Source organism: Mixophyes fleayi, chromosome 2, assembly GCF_038048845.1.
Source record: "Mixophyes fleayi isolate aMixFle1 chromosome 2, aMixFle1.hap1, whole genome shotgun sequence".
NCBI lineage: Eukaryota > Metazoa > Chordata > Amphibia > Anura > Limnodynastidae > Mixophyes > Mixophyes fleayi.
Window position 1 is genome coordinate 332328846 of NC_134403.1, and position 22301 is coordinate 332351146.

The following is a 22301-nucleotide window of genomic DNA, read 5'->3' on the forward strand; positions in this document are numbered from 1 at the left end:
CAGAATCCAAGACTTCTCCCGAGCTGCTCCCCTCCACTGGAACGACCTCCCTCGCTCCATCCGTCTCTCACCCAGTCTGTGCTCCTTCAAACGGGCACTCAAAACTCACCTGTTCCTCAAAGCCTACCAACAATCCACTTAACCCTTACCTTGTTGCACCTTCGCAAACATCCTTCTCTCGTTCTCCCCTCTCTCCACCAGCCCCGCCTTTCTCTCCCTTACTTTAATGGCTCCCTCCTGTGCCTGTTTGTCCACCCTCCCTTAGGATGTGAGCTCGTATGAGCAGGGCCCCTCTCCCCTCCTGTCTCCATACCTATTCTTCTACTCCATCTTCGCTCATATGTCTGCCCGGAGTTCTGAAATATTGGTACTTTGTGTTTATTGCTCTGTACTATGTCACCCTGTATGGTCTCCTGTTTGTATTATGTACGGCGCTGACGAAACCTTGTGGCGCCTAACAAATAAATGATAATAATAATAATAATAATAATAATAGCGGCTTGTAGCATTTTGAAGGTGTCCTATCCCCTCATTACCTTCCCACACAACACTGTTCTCTAACAAGTAACTAGAACTACGCCCTATGGCAAAGATTTGAAAGGCCAGTTCACATCTGCCTGGCCCCCAGGAAGTACATATTTATTAGGGTCCCAAACAGTCAGGAGGTCCTAAGGGTGCTTCACACACCACATTTATTAGCCATGCAACTCTGTGCTTATGTTCTGTCTTCCAGCAGATAGCGGGCAGAGCAAGCTTCTGTGTGCCCTAGGTCTCTGGGCTCAGTAGTAGCTTCCTGGTCTGCTATTGCTGCTGGTTAGCCCCTGCTCCTCTTCTATAAATATTAATTTATATTATACTGTAGTGTCAGACAAGACGGAAATAATTGCATCTATCATGCAGGAAAATGTGCATTTTATTGAGAAGTTGGACAGTGTCCTCCCCAGCACCTATTTACCGAGTGCTCCAACTGGCTATTTTTACTAGCCACCCGGCTATTTTTACTAGCCACCCGGCTCTTTTAGCCCACAGAGTCCTATTATAATAGACCAAAACCATTGTTTCTCCTATTATAACAGGCACTATGTGATCACTACTTCCAGCAGTGTGTGTTAGACCACTGACAAGCAGTCTGACCAGTCCTGGCAGGTGTGGGCAATAACCTCCAACATTTTTCATTATTATTACAAAGTATTACAACTTTCCCCACCCGGCTGCTTCTTAATGCCACCCGGCTGGCAAAATGTTCTGGGGAGAACACTTTTGGACATTATTGAAAAACAAGGTAATTTCTAAGGACAAATGTTTAAAATCTGGGAATATCCTTGGAAATTAGGGACAGTTGGCAAGTCAATGCAGAACATAATGTGCCGATTATGCTGCAGCAGAACGTAATATTGGCTTGTCCCTACAACTTCAAGCCACTACTTCAGTCAAAGTAATACAGTTTGAAAGTTCCAACGTGTTACCTACTGTAACTATGACAGCTGCTATAATGTTTGGGGTGTGCAGTACCTGTGGCACTACTGTCAGAAAGTGTGAGGGGCACTGTGACTGTTGATATTATGTGCGGTGGCATTGTAACTCAATATATGACGTGTACTATAATTACTAGCATGATATATTCAGTGAACTGTGACTGTCATAATGATTGGGGGGCACTGTGAATAGTATTGTATAATATAATATATATATATTGTTTTGAGTTTCTTTAATTGTAATGTTTGGCCACATACACTGTTGGTAGATGTACAATAACCTGTATCCTGGGAATCCCAGAATCCTTTCTTTTTCTTGGGGGGCGGGTGTGTCCCTGATTATCATGTATTCAATGCATCCTATTGGAAACCACATATTTTAGGGTCTCAGAACAATGAAACACTATTGTCCCAGCTGGACAAAAGGTTGAGCACCAATTCTTTAAGGTATAGAGGGCACTGTGACTAGTTTAGGAGCATCAGCACAGCTTGTATAATTAATGTGTGAGTTCACTGTTCATATAATTAATAGTTGAATCAACTTTTAGTAAAATTAATGTTGGAGGGTTTGCTGGTATAATTAAAGTGCAGGGGCACTGCAGGTATAATCAGTGCGTGGGGGCACTGCAGGTATAATCAGTGCGCGGGGGGCACTGCAGGTATAATCAGTGCGTGGGGGCACTGCAGGTATAATCAGTGTGTGGGGGGCACTACAGGTATAATCAGTGTGTGGGGGGTACTGCAGGTATAATCAGTGTGTGGGGGGCACTGCAGGTATAATCAGTGCGTGGGGGGCACTGCAGGTATAATCAGTGTGTGGGGGGCACTGCAGGTATAATCAGTGCGTGGGGGCACTGCAGGTATTATCAGTGCGTGGGGGCACTGCAGGTATTATCAGTGCATGGGGGCACTGCCGGTATAATCGGTGCGTGGGGGCACTGCAGGTATAATCAGTGTGTGGGGGGCACTGCAGGTATTATCAGTGCATGGGGGCACTGCAGGTATAATCGGTGCGTGGGGGCACTGCCGGTATAATCGGTGCGCGGGGGGCACTGCAGGTATAATCAGTGTGTGGGGGGCACTGCAGGTATAATCGGTGTGCGGGGGCACTGCCGGTATAATCGGTGCGTGGGGGCACTGCAGGTATAATCAGTGTGTGGGGGGCACTGCAGGTATTATTAGTGCATGGGGGCACTGCAGGTATAATCGGTGCGTGGGGGCACTGCAGGTATAATCAGTGTGTGGGGGGCACTGCAGGTATAATCAGTGTGTGGGGGGCACTGCAGGTATAATCAGTGTGTGGTGGGCACTGCAGGTATAATCGGTGTGCGGGGGCACTGCAGGTATAATCGGTGCAGGGGGGCACTGCAGGTATAATCAGTGTGTGGGGGGCACTGCAGGTATAATCAGTGTGTGGGGGGCACTGCAGGTATAATCAGTGCGTGGGGGGCACTGCAGGTATAATCAGTGCGTGGGGGGCACTGCAGGTATAATCAGTGCGTGGGGGGCACTGCAGGTATAATCAGTGTGTGGGGGGCACTGCAGGTATAATCAGTGCGTGGGGGCACTGCAGGTATTATCAGTGCGTGGGGGCACTGCAGGTATAATCAGTGCGTGGGGGCACTGCCGGTATAATCGGTGCGTGGGGGCACTGCAGGTATAATCAGTGTGTGGGGGGCACTGCAGGTATTATCGGTGCGTGGGGGCACTGCAGGTATAATCAGTGCGCGGGGGGCACTGCAGGTATAATCAGTGCGTGGGGGCACTGCAGGTATAATCAGTGTGTGGGGGCACTACAGGTATAATCAGTGTGTGGGGGGTACTGCAGGTATAATCAGTGTGTGGGGGGCACTGCAGGTATAATCAGTGCGTGGGGGGCACTGCAGGTATAATCAGTGTGTGGGGGGCACTGCAGGTATAATCAGTGCGTGGGGGCACTGCAGGTATTATCAGTGCGTGGGGGCACTGCAGGTATTATCAGTGCGTGGGGGCACTGCAGGTATTATCAGTGCATGGGGGCACTGCCGGTATAATCGGTGCGTGGGGGCACTGCAGGTATAATCAGTGTGTGGGGGGCACTGCAGGTATTATCAGTGCATGGGGGCACTGCAGGTATAATCGGTGCGTGGGGGCACTGCCGGTATAATCGGTGCGCGGGGGGCACTGCAGGTATAATCAGTGTGTGGGGGGCACTGCAGGTATAATCGGTGTGCGGGGGCACTGCCGGTATAATCGGTGCGTGGGGGCACTGCAGGTATAATCAGTGTGTGGGGGGCACTGCAGGTATTATCAGTGCATAGGGGCACTGCAGGTATAATCGGTGCGTGGGGGCACTGCCGGTATAATCGGTGCGCGGGGGGCACTGCAGGTATAATCAGTGTGTGGGGGGCACTGCAGGTATAATCAGTGTGTGGGGGGCACTGCAGGTATAATCGGTGTGCGGGGGCACTGCAGGTATAATCGGTGCGTGGGGGCACTGCAGGTATAATCAGTGTGTGGGGGGCACTGCAGGTATTATCAGTGCATGGGGGCACTGCAGGTATAATCGGTGTGTGGGGGCACTGCCGGTATAATCGGTGCGTGGGGGCACTGCCGGTATAATCGGTGCGTGGGGGCACTGCCGGTATAATCAGTGTGTGGGGGGCACTGCAGGTATAATCAGTGCGTGGGGGGCACTGCAGGTATAATCAGTGCGTGGGGGGCACTGCAGGTATAATCAGTGCGTGGGGGGCACTGCAGGTATAATCAGTGCGTGGGGGGCACTGCAGGTATAATCAGTGTGTGGGGGGCACTGCAGGTATAATCAGTGCATGGGGGCACTGCAGGTATTATCAGTGCGTGGGGGCACTGCAGGTATTATCAGTGCATGGGGGCACTGCCGGTATAATCGGTGCATGGGGGCACTGCCGGTATAATCGGTGCGTGGGGGCACTGCAGGTATAATCAGTGTGTGGGGGGCACTGCAGGTATTATCGGTGTGCGGGGGCACTGCCGGTATAATTGGTGCGTGGGGGCACTGCAGGTATAATCGGTGCGCGGGGGGCACTGCAGGTATAATCGGTGCGTGGGGGCACTGCAGGTATAATCGGTGCGTGGGGGCACTGCAGGTATAATCGGTGCGCGGGGGGCACTGCAGGTATAATCAGTGTGTGGGGGGCACTGCAGGTATAATCGGTGCGCGGGGGCACTGCAGGTATAATCGGTGCGTGGGGGCACTGCCGGTATAATCGGTGCGTGGGGGCACTGCCGGTATAATCGGTGCGCGGGGGGCACTGCAGGTATAATCAGTGTGTGGGGGGCACTGCAGGTATAATCAGTGTGTGGGGGGCACTGCAGGTATAATCAGTGTGTGGGGGGCACTGCAGGTATAATCAGTGTGTGGGGGGCACTGCAGGTATAATCAGTGTGTGGGGGGCACTGCAGGTATAATCAGTGTGTGGGGGGCACTGCAGGTATTATCAGTGCATGGGGGCACTGCAGGTATAATCGGTGCGTGGGGGCACTGCCGGTATAATCGGTGCGCGGGGGGCACTGCAGGTATAATCAGTGTGTGGGGGGCACTGCAGGTATAATCAGTGTGTGGGGGGCACTGCAGGTATAATCGGTGTGCGGGGGCACTGCAGGTATAATCGGTGTGCGGGGGCACTGCCGGTATAATCGGTGCGCGGGGGCACTGCCGGTATAATCGCTGTGCGGGGGCACTGCCGGTATAATTAGTATGGAAGGGTACTGCATCCATATTGGCTGCTGTATGTGTAGAGGGGGAATGCTGCAAAGGAAAAAAAACCTCATAGATCAACAAGAGTGTTTTTTATCAGTATAAATAAAATATTGCACTTACAAGCAGTGTAGAGCAGCAGACATTATAGTGTGAACACGTACATCATGTTAACCCTTTGCACACGCTTTGCTATATAACTCTGCTGTTTATACTATATAAGTTTACATCAGACATTGCAGTGCAAAGTGCCCCCCCCCCAAAAAAAAAGAGGAGGTGTTTATCCAATGTATTCATGAGCAACAGCAGTGGGTGTGGGACACTTGCTTTCTGTAGGTATAATCAATGTGTGAAGTGCGGCAGGTATAATCAGTATGTGTAAGGTAGTGCTAGTGTACTCAATAGTGCAACATAAAATTGCCATTTCACCACTGCTAAAACTTTCATCTTAATTTTTCTTGAGTAAAAATCTGTTCTATAACCCCATAGGGCAAAACGGGTGGCCCAGGTGGCACTTGTGCCTATAATACTCCTCATAAATGTGCGAGGAGAAATCCGTGATATTGAGGTACCGCAGTACCTGAATATATGCTTACAACATCGCGGTTAATTGAATATCCCCTATGAATTCTAGATGAGCAAATTAATTAGTTTGCTGTCTGTTTTCATAAAAGTCCATTGGGAACTTAACCTGTTCTCCCTTTTATACTTCATCATATAACACAGTAGGTGATTTTGCTCTTTTCTGTGTCAATATTTTCAGAACTATCTTTGTTTTCTGCATGTCTAGGGCACCCGTTTCATGAAGAAAATAAAGGACTCCCACATGAGTTAATGTTTCAAATAGATTATGGTTCATTTTATTTCCAGACCACTCCACCTAATGCTACGGCACTGATGTTATCCTTTTTGACAGATCCAGTGCAAGTAGTGCACCTGCAAATTATTTTGGGACAGTCCAGATTTTTAATGGTAAATAGGGGTGTGCCCTACTAGGAAAGGGGTGTGGTCTTGAAAATGGGAGTGGTGTGGGTTGATCGAAGTAGGAACTAATTTCTTTGTTAGGTATGGAAGTAGTATTTTTGAATGACCTTCCACACAGTAAGAAGACATGACATAGTGGTTTGGGGCCATGTCATGTGTGTATCAGGGTATGTCCTGGGTGGATCAGAGGCATATATAAGATATGCTGACTTTTAAATCTGTTCTGTTGGGCAGTGGGAAAAAAGCATTCTACTGTAGAACACAGGATCACACACCCAGGCTGGAAGACATGTGATAATATAATACCTCTGTCTACATTATCTGCTGCCTTACTTGCAATTAACTGCAATTATGGTAGTTGTCAACATATATGTGGCAATCCATATTAAAACAAATTTCAAAGAAATGAAAACACAGCTCTGATCTTTATGAAAACACATCAGAGATGATTAACAACATAAGAAATAATGAAAGGTGAAAGATGATGATTCTGCCCATTTTTGAACAATTAGTATTCATGTGTTAATAAAATGTATTGGTACTATCACATTAAACAAAGCGAGTGGTATTTAACGGAGTCTTTCCTGAAACGGACAGCTAATGGCTAATTCCGTCTTTATGCCCTCAAGCTGTTGCTCCCCTTTACCTGAATAAAGGGGGTCTGCAAGGTAAGTCCTATGTCTGCCCAACCTCATGCTCTCCTCTTTGTGCCGGTCTAGACCAATGACTCTGAAACCCCATCATAGCAATAGTATGAAGCTGGCACCTCATGGCCCTGAAGCAGCACAACAACGACTGCAAGAAGCAGAGCTGACATAGAGCTCAGTTTATAGCAGATGGACCTTAGTGGATACTCCCCATAATTCTGATAAGGGGTCAAAGGAGAGTGGGGTAACTATTCATAATAGTTTACAATTTACCCGACCAGCAAAACTAATTGTAGCACATGGTGAACAAGTAGTTCTTTAAGTGTAACATTCCATCAAAGTAAGTCAAGTAACAATTCACTGATCAGAATAATATCACATATATCTGACACTTGAGATTATTTATAAATGCTATAGAGGTGCAGCACAATTACTATAGGAAACTATAGAGGTGCAGCACAATTACTATAGGAAACTATAGAGGTGCAGCACAATCGCTATAGGAAACTATAGAGGTGCAGCACAATTACTATAGGAAACTATAGAGGTGCAGCACAATCGCTATAGGAAACTATAAAGATGCAGCACAATTGCTAATAATAAACTTGTACACTGATTAACATGACAGGATGCAGATGATGAGCAGCTCTGAATTTTCCATGTGAAATGTGCAGGGCCGGATTAATGGAAGGGAGGCCCCCGGGCTAAGGATACTGTGAGGGCCCCCCCATGAGCCCCCCCCCCCCCGTGAACTTACCTCCTTCCGTTGTTCCACTCCCTGCAGCAATTACACGGTAAGTCCTACAGTGAGAGCAGGAAGTTAACAGCATAACATTTGCTGTTAGCTGCCTACCATTTTCCTTGAACAGGTGACAGTCAGAGACCCAAAAATGTCAGTGGGCCCCCCAGCTGCCCAAGGCCCCTGGGCTGTAGCCCCTTTAGCCCTATTCTTATCCGGTTCTGGAAATGTGGGACACAAGAAAGTCCATCATTTAAACAGACAAATGCAAAATGAGACTTTGTTTTGCAGGAACATTATACATTAACCAGCCACAACATTAAAACCACCTGCCTAATATTGTGTAGGTCCCCCTTGTGCTGCCAAAACAGCTCTGGCCCGTTGAGGTATGGACTCTGCAAGTCCTCTGAAGATGTCCTGTGGTATCTGGCACCAAGATGTTAGTAGCAGATCCTTTGAGACCTGTAAGTTGCGAGGTGGGACCTCCATGGCTCGGACTTGTTTTTCCAGCACATCCCACAGATGCTGGATCAGATCGAGATCTGGGGAACTTGGAGGCCAAGTCAACACCTTGAATTCTTTGTTATGTTCCTCAAACCATTTGTGAATAATTTGCAGTGTGGCAGGGTGTAAAATAACGTTTTTCATCCGACCAGGCCACCTTCATCCGACCAGGCCACCTTCTTCCATGGCTACATGGTCCAGTTCTGGTGCTCACGTGCCCATTGTAGGTGCTTTTGACAGTGGACAGGGGTCAGCATCTGACCGGTCTGCAGCTACGCAGCACCATACGATCCACTGTGTGTTCTGACACCTTTCTATCATGATCTACATCCTCATCAATGAGCCTTGGGCACCCATGACCCTGTCACCAGTTCATCGTTTGTCCTTCCTTGGACCACTTTTGGTAGCTACTAACCACTGCATACTAGGAACACCCCACAAGACCTGCCATCCTGGAGATGCTCTCACCCAGTCATTTAGCCATCACAATTTGGCCCTTGTCAGAGTTGCTCAGATCCTTACACTTGCCCATTTTTCCTGCTTCCAACACATCAACTTCAAGAACTGACTGTTCACTTGCTGCCCAATGTATCAACATAACAGGTGCCTTAGTAACGAGATAATCAATATTATTCTCTTCACTTGTCAGTGGTTTTAATGTTGTGGCTGATCGGTGTATGATAATGAACTGCAAGGTTTTCAGTAGTGCTCGCTTTTATGTAATCTTTCTTAATTGGATACAAGCACATAGCAATGAACATGAAGTTACATATTCCAATTTACATTCCATGGCAGCCATTCTCATTGGTACATTTTATAAGTAAGATTACGTAAATTTAATAAGATAACCTAAAATAAAATGTCACAATGCCCAAACAGACCATGAAAAATTAGAGTTGGAGAGTGCTTAGAGGCTTATTGGAAATTATATATATATATATATATATATATATATATATATATATATATATATATATATATATATAAAAAAAAAAATGTAATGCCAAAATCACCCAAGCACACCCCACATTTCCCCTCCGCACCTGAGGCCTTTTACTTGGGCAGTTCCACCTCCAGAGACCTAATTTCTACTTTATTAAGCACGGCCAAAGAGCTACTATGCTGGGATGAAGACATGAATGAGATTCTATGCCCAGGGAACCGGTCCCGATTTCAAGAGGTCAATTTGTATGTGAGTAAATAAGATTCATGAAATGTATTAGTGCCTAGTGCCAGCTAGCTCCATATATCCCTCGGGCACTAAGTCCTGTTTTGTGAGGCTGTGGCGTGGATGCCTCCCTCACACCCGTTCATATCACCTGCTCCCACATCGAGTCCCTGACTTACCAAAATACTCACAAAAACTGATAGGACGCATCCCCACGGCAGCGAGATGACTTATTGCCCTTAACTGTAAAAGAGAGGATCCCCCCGACCACCACTGTACCAGCATGATTGCTCTTTCTATTGAAAGGCTTTGTCGATTCGCAGTTTATACTTTATTCTGTCTAATGTTCTTATTGTTCAATTGAGGCCGTACTTCCGTCCACCTCTTTTCTTTTCTCTTTTGTTCCTCCATTCTCTACCCATTGTTCTATTATTCTAAAAAAAAAATGTTTTTTAAAATAAATAAATATTGCCTTACCTTTTTTACAGCTTGTAAAATGACTCCCAATGTTATGTTAAATCTTTGAATAGTTTGTGCAATGCTAAGATTTTTACAGATTTCAATCACCTGATTCAATTAGCCGTGGTGGGGATTATTAATTTTATGGCAGTTTGCATTACACAGGCCTTCACTGCCCTCTGAAGACCTACATGGATTAATCCAAATAAAGATTGTCAAATACTAATTAATATCCTGCTATCCTGAAACCCAAATACAAGTCTGCCCTCTAGTGACAGTCATAAAAATAACTTCTATATTACAACATTTTACAGAAGGTGTATGTAGTGAATACTGCACTCTACCTCTTTAGGAATATTGTCTGATTATAAAGTTTTAGGAATTGTGACATTTCCAACCTCATGCTTAACTTTTTCTGTTAATTTAAACATTGGTCTCTTGTGTGCCCTTCATTTCCCAGGGCCCGAGGATTTAAATCCCTGCCTGTATGTATCTTCTACCCACACCCCCTTACCTGGTGAACATCATATACAGGCGAACAATACAGTTAAATTCCAAGTATTTATATTTAGTGGATATGATGTGTCGAGTTAGTGTTTGTAAGTCTATGTTGTCTTTTGTTTAACCAATAACTTGCATTAATTCAGCAACAGTAATGATAGACGATTGGTTAATATGCTGCTATTCCTTGTGACATGTATCTTGTTATACAACTAAATAGTGTTCTATGAATATCCATACTGTTTTATTAAGCGAGCATATTAAATAAGCGTGCCACGTGGTATTGAATGCTGCAGATGATGAGTAAACCTAGGTACACACTACAGAAATTTCAACCAGCTTTTTATCCGATCGATGGTCCGATCGCTCGGTCCATGGACTGCATACACACTAGCCTTGTTTAGGACGATAAAGGGAAGAGCGGACGTCCCTTTAGCGACTTTTTACAGCCATGTTGTCGTGAGCAATGACTGTAATTTCGTACTCACTGTTGTGGATCGGTCGGAAGTTTATACACACTACACAACGGAAACGAGATTGGAACGAAAATATTAAATGGTACGACCAACCAAATGAGACGACAATCGTCCATTTGGGCAGACTTTCAACCATCGTGTCACTACACAAACTGACCCGACTTTTAAACGAGCGGTCGTGTGTCGGCTGATTGAGCCGATTATTGGACGAAAACCGTGTAGTGTGTACCCAGCTTAAGTCTGAGTGGATGGAACCTGAGTACTAATGTTGTGATTGAAATCTGAACACAACTTGATGATTTTTTAAAAGAGCACGATAGATGAATGCAGTTCTAATCATATTCAAGAACAAGCGGATCTCAAGATGCGTTTTGAATTGAATGTGTAACTCCGCTCTGCCTAAATGGTACTTGCTATATGTAGACAGACAGACTGCAGTATACACACAAGCGTATACTGGTCTCATCAGAAGGCTTAAAAAAGATATAATATAAAATAAAATAACAACTATTAATAATATAATCATTAATAAACAATATATTTTTAAAAATATTTTTTTACATTCAATACATAAAGATGCTTTCAGGACAAACTGTACATACAATGCATTGGCCCATAAGGAGCGGCCCATCCTTAAAGTGTGGTTTTCGGTACAATATATACTGTATTTATCAATATAAAAATGCTATTTTAGTGTTGCTTAAGCCAGTGATACTTTATTATTATAACTGATAAATCTTAAATAATGAAAACAATTAATGCAGCAAAAAACTTGTTATTTACTAAACTGCGGGTTTAAAAAAGTGAAGATGTTGCCTTTAGCAACCAATCAGATACCAGCTGTCATTTTGTAGAATGTACTAAACAAATGATAACTAGAATCTGATTGGTTGCTATAGGCAGCATCTCCACTTTATCAAACCTACAGTTTAGTAAATACACCCACTGATGTTTTTGCAGCAAAAGGGCTTATATACTAATAAGGTTGTTATTTGTTTTAGTGTTAACCTAAAACAAATAATATGAGCGGTGCTACTGGGAGGAGAAGCAGAGCACTAGGTGTCAATCTGACACCCTGGCCCAGAGCTGGGGGACCAGGGTGTACTTTAGACAGGATTGGGGGGGCTATGATGTAACATGGTTATCATATTAGACAAATACACAGGCAATACTGTGTGCACTACAGTTAGGTGCACGCAGTTCTTCCTTTATGAGTAGTACAGTGTGAATTAAGACATACCTCCCCATTGTCCTTCCAACCAGACCAAATCCTGACTGAGCGAGACAGTCACCCAAATTTGGGATTGCTCCAACAGATTAAGAACAATTGGTAGACTGTCTTGCTCTGTCCTACCTGTTCTTGTCACTTTCACCACCTGTGGCTGCTGGTTTCTTTAGATCAGTTGCTACTTGTCTGGATCCTGGATGTTGGAGGCCCTATTTGGAAAAAATGGGTACATGAAATTTAAAAAAACCCAACCTGCTTCGATATTAAATCAAAATAGCACCCACATTTTATCATTAGCCATCCCTCCAGCCCCAACATTAAAATAATTGTATTCACATTTGATAAATAGATCTATTTCCCTCCAACTAGCCCCAACATTAAATTATTAGCATACACATTTAATAAATAAACCTATTTCCCTCCTTTCAAACAGCCCCAGCAATAATTTAAATAGCATTTACATTTAACAAATATAACCATTTCCCACAACAATCACAGGCATTAAATACATAATCACATTTTATAAATAGACCTCATTTTCCCCAAACAGCCCACAATCAATAAATAGCTCTCAAACCGCCCCAGCATTAAATTACAGGTCCAATTACCCCATTATTCATAGGGCCCACTATTAGATTAAATTCCCCCATCATCACCCCACAAATAAACTAGCACCCAATAATTAGCCCCGACCTGCACTTCACAATTAAATTAATAGCCTACCTCCCTCATTATATTAAGATCCCCTCACACACACTACATTTATTTACCGCCCCCTCGCACACACTACATCATACACTGGCTCCCTCGCACACACTGCATCATACACTGGCCCCCTTGCACACACTGCATCATACACTGGCCCCCTCGCACACACTGCATCATACACTGGCCCCCTTGCACACACTGCATCATACACTGGCCCCCTCGCACACACTGCATCATACACTGGCCCCCTCGCACACACTGCATCATACACTGGCCCCCTCGCACACACTGCATCATACACTGGCCCCCTCGCGCACACTGCATCATACACTGGCCCCCTCGCGCACACTGCATCATACACTGGCCCCCTCGCGCACACTGCATCATACAACTACCGCACCCCCCTCACTTTCCTGGTTTCATCTGCACGCGCCGTGCAGTTTCTTCCTCTCCTCTTCACACATGGGACGGCACCAGTCATGTGGTACGCGTCCTGTGTGACTACAATAGAACAGGACACACAGTGGGAGGGAGGGGGGACGGATCTAAGGATCCACGGCCAACGGGAGAAAGTGACTGGTTCAGGGGGAGGGGTGAACCACCTAGTCTGACTGTAGGAACCGGCCAAAAATTATTTTTTTGTCCGTCCGGGGGGAAAGGGGGGGGGGGCATGTGCCCCCCGTCCCTGCTCTTGGTGTTGTAGTTACACTTCTGTTGAAGTTGCCACTGTGCTGTAAAATAAAACATTTTATGTACATTCAGCTGTGCAGCATAGAAAGTCTTTTAGTTGTAGTCTGGATGTAGATTTATCTCTTCCTTCTCTGTCTTTTGATTCATAGCTGCCAGTGATGTCACCTCAGTGACCTTTAAAGAGTTACTTGTGGCAGTGTCACATTGCTAAGTCCTGATACAACTATAGCCACTACTATTCCACACCAACATACAGTTTTATCAATTCATAAGTGACACAACAGGAAGCTTTGTCATTTTATACAATTATGTTGTGTATGAAACTGTCCCTATGTCACATTCTATTTTCTTACATCATGTAATCAAAATGTATTTACATGGAGCCTTTACCAGTAATCATCAGTAAATACTCTGTAATGTAAATTAGTTTTAAAAAACCCATCTAAATCTTTTCTATTTCTTAATAAAAAACAGACAATAATTTCCATGTTTCCATATAATTTACATATTTCCCCTTGTGCTAAGACACACCAAATTAAACCCTGGTGCCTTCTGAGCACACAATTGTTTGCGGTCCATCTGTGTAAAATAAAAGTGTTTCCATTGACTTAAAAAAACATACACCCAAAATGTACCTCAGTTGGTTGGTGTGTTTCAATCATGAAATGTGAGAAAGGGTTTTTGAAAAGCACCTAATATTCTCCAGAGCAATGTCACACCCATCATAATGATACGGAGAGACTATGACACAACTGTCAGCTTGTCTAGCACAGGCCGTCTCCCAAACCTGAGCATCCATACGTGAGGGGCATGTGTTATGGAGGCCACCAAGAAGCCTATGGTAAAAATGGAAGGAACTGTCCATGGGACCAGGCACTTCCCAAATGTGGACTTTATGGGGGGGGTCGGGGTGACAAAAAGAAAACCATCCTTAAAGAAAACTCACATAGAATCTCCCATAGAATATGGCAGAGGACATGTTTGACTGAGCATCATCCCAAGATCACTATCCTTACCATGACAACTGGGGCGGATTCAATGCAGCCCGCGCAGACTATTACTGTTACTACAATAATTGCTGCCCATTATTAATATTAATAATTTGTTCGCTGATTTTTGCTAGCAGCTCCCTGAGCCGCAAGCAAAGATCCGTGTTGAAATTACCGTAGTAACGGTAATAATGTGTAATTACCGTAGTAATAATGCGCAGCAATTACCGAAGTAACGGTAATAATGTGCAGCAATTACCGTAGTAACAGTAATAATGCATAATTACCGTAGTAATAATGCTCATCAATTACCGTAGTAATGGTAATAATGAGCAGCAATTGCCGTAGTAACGGTAATAATGCGCAGGAATTAAATTTGCCACTTGGAGGTGAAAGAATAATGCTATGAGGATTTTTCTCTGCTTTAAGGACTGGAAAATTAGTCAAATTAGAGGAGGAGGAAATGGAGCAAGAGATAGACAGATCTTGGAGTAAACCTGCTGCAGTTTACAGGAGACCTAGGACTTGGAAGATTGTTATTCCAGCACGACAATTGTACTTGCCTATAATGCACACATTGATGCTTCGGTGTGGTTCAGTCATATTCCAGACTTTAATTCCACCAATAATCTGTGCCATGACTTGAAGGATCCGGATCGTCACCTGTCCTCATCAGACTGCAATCTTGCTAAGTAGAATATGAGAACACTGTCCAGTTATGTACAGCTAGTAAAGAGTTACCTAAACAACTGGCAGCTGTAACTGAAGCTAAAAGTGTTTCTCCTAAAGTATCAAACCAAGGGGCTGATGTAATCAATTAGTGTTTGGTTTTTATTTGTAATTAATTAAATTAACTTTAGAATTATTTTTTTAATTTGGCATTACAGATTATTTTGTGTTGATCAGAGACATGTTCCTGAAGAAATCCATTTTGATATCATGATGTAAGAAAATAACATGTGAGAGGTATAGATGATATTGTTAGAATGGCTGTTTGCTGTTTATTATATTTCTCTGACCGTGTAAGCTGGGACTTGTACCTGCAAAGCGTCTGTAAAGGCTCAAGTTGTCTAAGCTTCTGTTACAGTAATAATTTTTACAACAAATATTCCGGTTACAGAGTGGCACAAGTCACAAAGATATTGTGGCACTATAGGCAGAGTAACTTCTAAATAATATAAGTTATTATCAAATGGTTTAGTAGTACTTTTAGATAACTGTCACTTACTTTATATGATATTTTTATGTTTACTAAGTTATCCTTATTTGTTGTGTTTTTATGACATAACTACAAGTAACTCTTCACATGTTAATAGAATATATGTCATGTTGAAATTTATAAAAAGAAAATCATCACATCTTCTACTGACTGCTTACAAATGTATGGAGGTATCATGGATATGTAGGAGAATCACAAACTTATTTGTCACACATGGAAGTTAAATTCCATATTTATCTCGTGTACAAACATCTCAAGTGTGTGTATATGTATGTATGTGTATGTGTATATATATGTGCGTATATATATATATATATATATATATATATATAATGTGTGTATGTGTATATATGTGTGTGTGTGTATATATATTATATAAATGCCAAACCACCATTCTTCTGTGCTGCCTTCTTTGTAAAACTATCCACTATCCATTCACTTACATTTTCTATACCGTCACTTCTAAATTTACACTTCGACCACTGATAATAATAATTATTATTATGTGCAGTAAAACAATTTGTCTTTTCTGCGAACGGTGTGTTTTTTTTGTCCTGTAATCAACTTAAATTAGGTCTGAGAAATGACCAATTTTATACATTGTCCCTTAATGCTAAACAGGGGAGAACTGGTAAAATTTAGCAGGAGACGGGAGGGGAAAGACTGGACTCAGAAGCCTATAATAAACATTTTAAAGGGGAAAAAAGTGCAAGGGGCCCAAGGTAGCCCCCAGCCCACCCTGCCCCTGATGCTATAAGTACACTTCTGTTGAAGTTGATACTGAACTATTGGCAAAATGAAAAAATTTACTGCACAATAAGCTGTGAAGCATAGAAACACTTTTTGTAGTAGTCAGGGAATATAATCCATGGGAAATTACTTATTTCCTTTAAGTGACGTAGTCTAAGGAACTGCAGTAGATGTCCAGCAGAGGGCAGTACAGAACAGGTCATCTGGGCTCTTTAGTGTACTTCTGTTGTAATATATACGATCGCTCACACATCTGCTTGGCATGATCCATTTTACACTCTGTTGTGGTCCTACTGCTGATAAATACCAGTGACAAGGCAATCTATTCCCTTAATGCGATTTACTTACCAATACTTAGTTTCCACCAGGACTTATGCATGAATCAGATGCGTTTATCAGCAAGGGATACAGGGTACCAGACACAGACAGGGCAGTACCTAGACAGACTGGGTAGTAGTAATTTATATATGTTACAATTATTTACCACTACATGCCTCACACCTAATCTATCGATCATCTGCACAGCTGGCTCTCCAGTCTGCAAAAGGCTCAATGTGTGTCCTCAATATATATGTTACTTTGCAATTACTGCAATTATACTGCCCAAATTGATTTTTCCCCCATATACTATTTAATATAATATAAATATGTGGGGATAGACTCAATTTGTGCAGTGTTATTGCAGCAAAATTGTCCCATTCCCCTCCTTCGTTTATTCTTTGCTCACTACTCATTCCTGGGTGTTTGTGGTCCACTCTCCCCTCACTCTATGTCTCTTTATTAAGCTCCTTTCAGGTGTAGCGCTTGCAGTCCATCCTCCCTTCACACTGGGCCTGAGTCATTAAAGGACGCATACTGAGCCCATCGTGCATGTGTTATAAACTGCAGGTAAATCTGTTCTGCATACCCCCGAAGTCAACAAGGAGCTGATCTAAAGATACGTGTGGTGATGGCTACGGATGTAGGTTTACTCTGCTCTACCGCAACAACACTTACCCCAACATCTTGACAGCAAATCTCAGAACCCCGACATGCTGTTACTATCCATTGTTGAAAAAAATTACTTGCAATCATTGCGACTATTTAAGAAGGCGGCAGCACAGAATCATGTGACATTGAACGCCGGCACTATTATTGTTGGCGTTAAGGGTGCAATGAAAGGAGGTGGGGCCTGTATATTATAGAAGTTTTCTTAACAACATTGTACATGCGCCGCCTCCTTCCATTGCACCCTTAACACCAACAATAATAATGCTGGCGTTCAAAGTCACGTGATTCTATGCTGCCGTCTTGTTTAATAGTCACAATGATTGCAAGTAATTTTTTTTAACAATGGATATTAACAGCATGGTGGGGTTCCAAGATTCGCTGTCAAGTTGTCTGGGTAAGTGTTGTCATGGTAGTCCTATTTGGGAACATGACTACCACCAGGCATGTATGTATGTGATGTACATCTCACGGTTACAACAGAGGGCTAAGGGTTATTTTAGGAATGTAGTGCAAGCACAGCAAAATATGATGTCCGCTCTATGGAACCATTGCAGGAGACTGAGAGGCAGTCAGCACTGCGATTGGTGGGAATGATGGATGCCTCTACACTATTGGTGTACAACAAAACTTGCATTCTAAAATTCACTGCGCAGTTTGAGCGGTCAGGTGTGAATCCATTTTATTACTGAATAGCAGAGCAGCATTTAAAAATATTTCATGTTAGTAATCTACATTATAATGGGTTCTTTAACTAGGAATTTATTTGTATAATGGCGTAAGAACTATATTTTGTTTCACAAGCGTAACGGCCTCTAATATTCCCCTAATTAATACACAAGGAACATATTTGCTACATGCTATTTTTGGTGAGCAAGATCATCACTAATTTTATGTAACACACAAACCATGGATCCAGGATCAACAAATCAAATTTACAAGTTACTACAATACGAAAATATTCAGACATTATATGTAAAGTCTCCTCTGCTATAAGATAGTTTTACGCATGATAATTTTCCCTGCAGATGTCCTACATTAACAGATAGGAAGCCTAATATTACTTTGGAAGACCACCATGAATAATCCCTAATCTTGTGGGTGAGGAGGTTAAGTCTTGTATAACCGTCCACTCCAGGAACTTGTCCTGCTACCTTTAGTAGCCTAGTCCTTTAATAGACACAAAGGGTACATATTATTATTAGAGATCCCTGCCTAATGTTTGTCATTGGTTAGATACACTCTCTAGCAGAGCAGAATACTTGTCACTTTGGAATTTAAATATTGCTGATGACAGCACATGACAAGGTAGTGGGGTGCAGACATCAGCAGAGGTTTGCATATTATCCTTCTCCCACTAAAGACGTGATTCTTTACATACATGTAACATTAGATGCACTCTGATAGAGTATCTAACCAATGAACACGGACTTCTAATACTGACGTTTTCGGTATGTTACCTCCTGTTTAGTGAAAAAATTGGATATGGCTGTAATGATGGAACTGCGTTCCAGTGGTTAGAGGCATCCTTATAGTTTTTGCTAGGAAGCTAAATCATTTCTATTTACCCCCCCCCCCCCCTATTCACCACTTACTATATGTTTCATGTGGGTTTTTAGGGGCAGATTCATCTATGCGTGTCTGCTCTTCTGTCCAAGATTACCAATACAAAAATCCTTCTTATTTGCTGGTATTGGTGCCCATTTATGATAAATATGCCCCATGACCTCTTACTGTGAAGGTCTATGATAGTGTCTAATAATAGCTCACAGTTTTATGATTGTGAGATAAATATGAACCTTTATACTGAGATTACTGTGCACGTGCATAGTTCAAAATAATGTATTGATTTATCCTGCTCAAACACTTGTGTCGCTTGATGTGTAATTGTTTTATATATTTTATACTTACAGATATCATTGTCCGCTCTAGAGTCACTTTGTGCCTATTAAACGTTGTCTGTAGTGTTTTATCTTTCTCATGTGTGCTGTAAGCATTTTACAAAATGGTTTGTTTATTGATCTGCTGTAAGGGAGAACACTTAGTAAATATGGACTATGACTCCCATACATTCAGCACATACACACACTGGTAACTGTGGTGGAACTATAGCAGCTGCAGGGCCTTGGGGGTACAGAGGGGCTATAACTGTTTCACAGTGGTAGTTACGCCAAAACCTGCACAGGGCAGACGGACGCGTTCTACCCAACAAAGCATGTCTTATCAGTTGGTCTGCAGCTCTGCTGTTACTGACAGCCGGACCTCTTCCCACGTCTTTAGCACAGTGTCCTGGCCTGTGTCAGATCCTGAGACTACAGTCATTTGAGCTGCTGTGACATCACTGTCCCTGTTTGAGACTCTACCAAACACAGTACATTTATATAGAGCCAGCCTGTAGCCCAGAGTCACTGACTCTTCACCAAACATGGACATAATTGGTTTTATCATAAACCCTTCAGTTTTTTCAGATATATTTTTCACCACAATAATATACAGCATTTGCCATATACTCATACTGGCTTAGCTTGCTCTTTAACAGCAGTGGAGGTCTCAGATACATTTCATCATGGATAAAGTATCACTAGTATAGCTCACTCCAGCATAAGTTCCTGGCTGTTGTATTTACTGGTGGCGGTGGCTGACCACAGTGTCCCCCGTGGATACGTCAACTGACATGTCAGGTGACTTTTTTCAGTAGTCTTTTCCAAGGATGCATAAGTGGGACAGCTCTGACTTGAGGTCTCTGAACGGGGAAGTGGACGATGATTTGGGGAAAGTGGATTTGGTTGGGACAGATAAGAGTTGTGTAGGGTGACTTGGGGGTGTGGTTTGCACAGATTGGGGGTTGGGCTTATTTTCTTCATGATTTTTCCCTGTTGTGAAGTATGACAATGTAATTATAGCTATAGCCAACCACATGATTTGTGAGGCTGGGCCACTTCAAAAAGGGCCCAGTACAGTTTTAATTATACAATTCATACCTAGGGATCTATTTACTAAGCTGCGGTAAGCCAAAAACCTGAAGAAGACAGCGGTTGTTGGCTCATTGCAGCTTAATAAACAGGCCCCTGATTATTATTATTATTATTATTATTATTATTATAATGTTTTCTCTATAAATAGACCCCTTTAATCAATTAGTAAACTCCACTTCATAGGATGGGCAGCCTAGACAGTATATTGAAGCAACGTTCTTGTGAGCTGGAGCTTAATAAAATATGATGTATTGTGTAACAGAAGCCCATAGATACAGGCAGATATGTTCAGAGCCACATAAACACTCAGTCAGACATTCATGCTCAGTCTTATTCTTAAATATTTTATGCTTTTGTCCAAAAATGGGTACAAATATGTCCTGATATAACTGTTGTAGTGGGGAACTGGCGTTATAGTATCTGACATAGGATTCCAGTCCGCCAGGGTTAAACTAATGTATACTTACTGTGTGTTGTATGTTACTTAACCGTTGCTCCTTTTCATATCACTTTTGTGTAAAATGTTATACTCAGACATAGGGGTATATTTACTAAACTGCTGGTTTGAAAAAGTGGAGATGTTGCCTATAGCAACCAATCAGATTCTAGTTATCATTTACTTAGTACATTCTACAAAATGACAGCTAGAATCTGATTGGTTGCTATAGGCAACATCTCCACTTTTTCAAACCTGCAGATTAGTAAATATACCCCCAAGTATCAATCCAAGTACAGTATACACATTTGCTACTCCTATACAGAAAACATTTTTTTTCATCTTGTGATTCATTTCTAAGATTACAATAATTGAGTGGAAGTGACACATTTCAAACCCGCAGTTTAGTAAATATACCCTATAGACTTTCTAACTAAACTGTCTCTGAGATGTTTTACACTGATAATATACCATATCAGACTTATAGAGGAACAGCACCCAGATCTAAAATTAACTCCCCAAAGTATAGGGAATGTAATTGAAGAGTATTTCAGGTAAATACATCAGCCAAGTCAAGCCTTACATCATTTTATTGCCGGGTCTCCAAAAATAACTTTTAATTTAATGTATAAGTAAGGATATTTGATATTGTTTTTATTTTCAGAAGAGAGAGAGCTTTCGTTTGGTAGAATATTGGATTAAATATATTTTTAACATTCGGTAAATACGAATCACATAAAAATTTAATTTTCCCTGAATTATTCCAATAGTTATTTTTACACAATTATCACAAGCAGAGAAAATTGCCCCAAAATGTTCTCTTCTAGTCATGGGATACAGATAAGTGTAGCTCTAAAAGGAAAGTATGACTAACCTGCAGAAATGGTGCTAGCACCTGGGCAGCTCTCCTGAAGCTTACAAATCTTATTGTTGTGTATAATAATGTTATTTGCTTATTCCAGGAACCATACAAGGGCCTATTAGAACAAAGTCACAAATTCCAGGAAGATGTATCTTGTATCACCTCCACAACAAACACCATTGTCTAGAATCGCATGCTGGCTGTAGATCAAACCAAATGATTTAATTTACATAGTGCTCTAAATAGTTTGGCATATGCAGTGTCAGACACGTAATATACCTTATTGCCATACTGTGACTGCCGTACAACCTGGAGTTATCTAATTACTCTGATGAAATATCTGTAGAAAGTATATGAAGCTAAAGGTATAATATATTATCATTATTAATACCTTCCTGGCTATAAGAATGGCTGCTGGTCTGCTGCAGCTGGTTCCATACAGATGTGCCAGTGTGTCAATGTATTTTCTGACACTGTAAATAAGACAACAGGGATTGTCCTGTAAAGTGACATTGTACAATGTCTGTGAGCAGATCAGTAGGAATGTGAAAGGATATTGGTAATGCTGTATGTGGAACATGTACACATGAAATAGGTGATGTATGTCAAAATGCCTATCGTTATCTCCTGTTAGTACAGTTAACTTCTTCCCTCATATTTTAAAGGTATTTCCTTGTAAAACCAGTCTGTTGTGCTGTATGTGTGTATATATATCTGTGATTAGTCATTTGACTTTATATATTATTCATTAAATTATATTTAAAGGGATTTATCACATCATATATG

At 42.4% G+C, this 22301-nt stretch overlaps 1 protein-coding gene across 6 annotated transcripts in view; it reads left to right on the forward strand.

Annotated features, from left to right (window-relative positions):
• SPECC1 (sperm antigen with calponin homology and coiled-coil domains 1) overlaps positions 1-22301 on the forward strand; it is a 286055-nt gene that overhangs the window by 75018 nt on the left and 188736 nt on the right. The gene's annotated exons all lie outside the window — the stretch shown is intronic.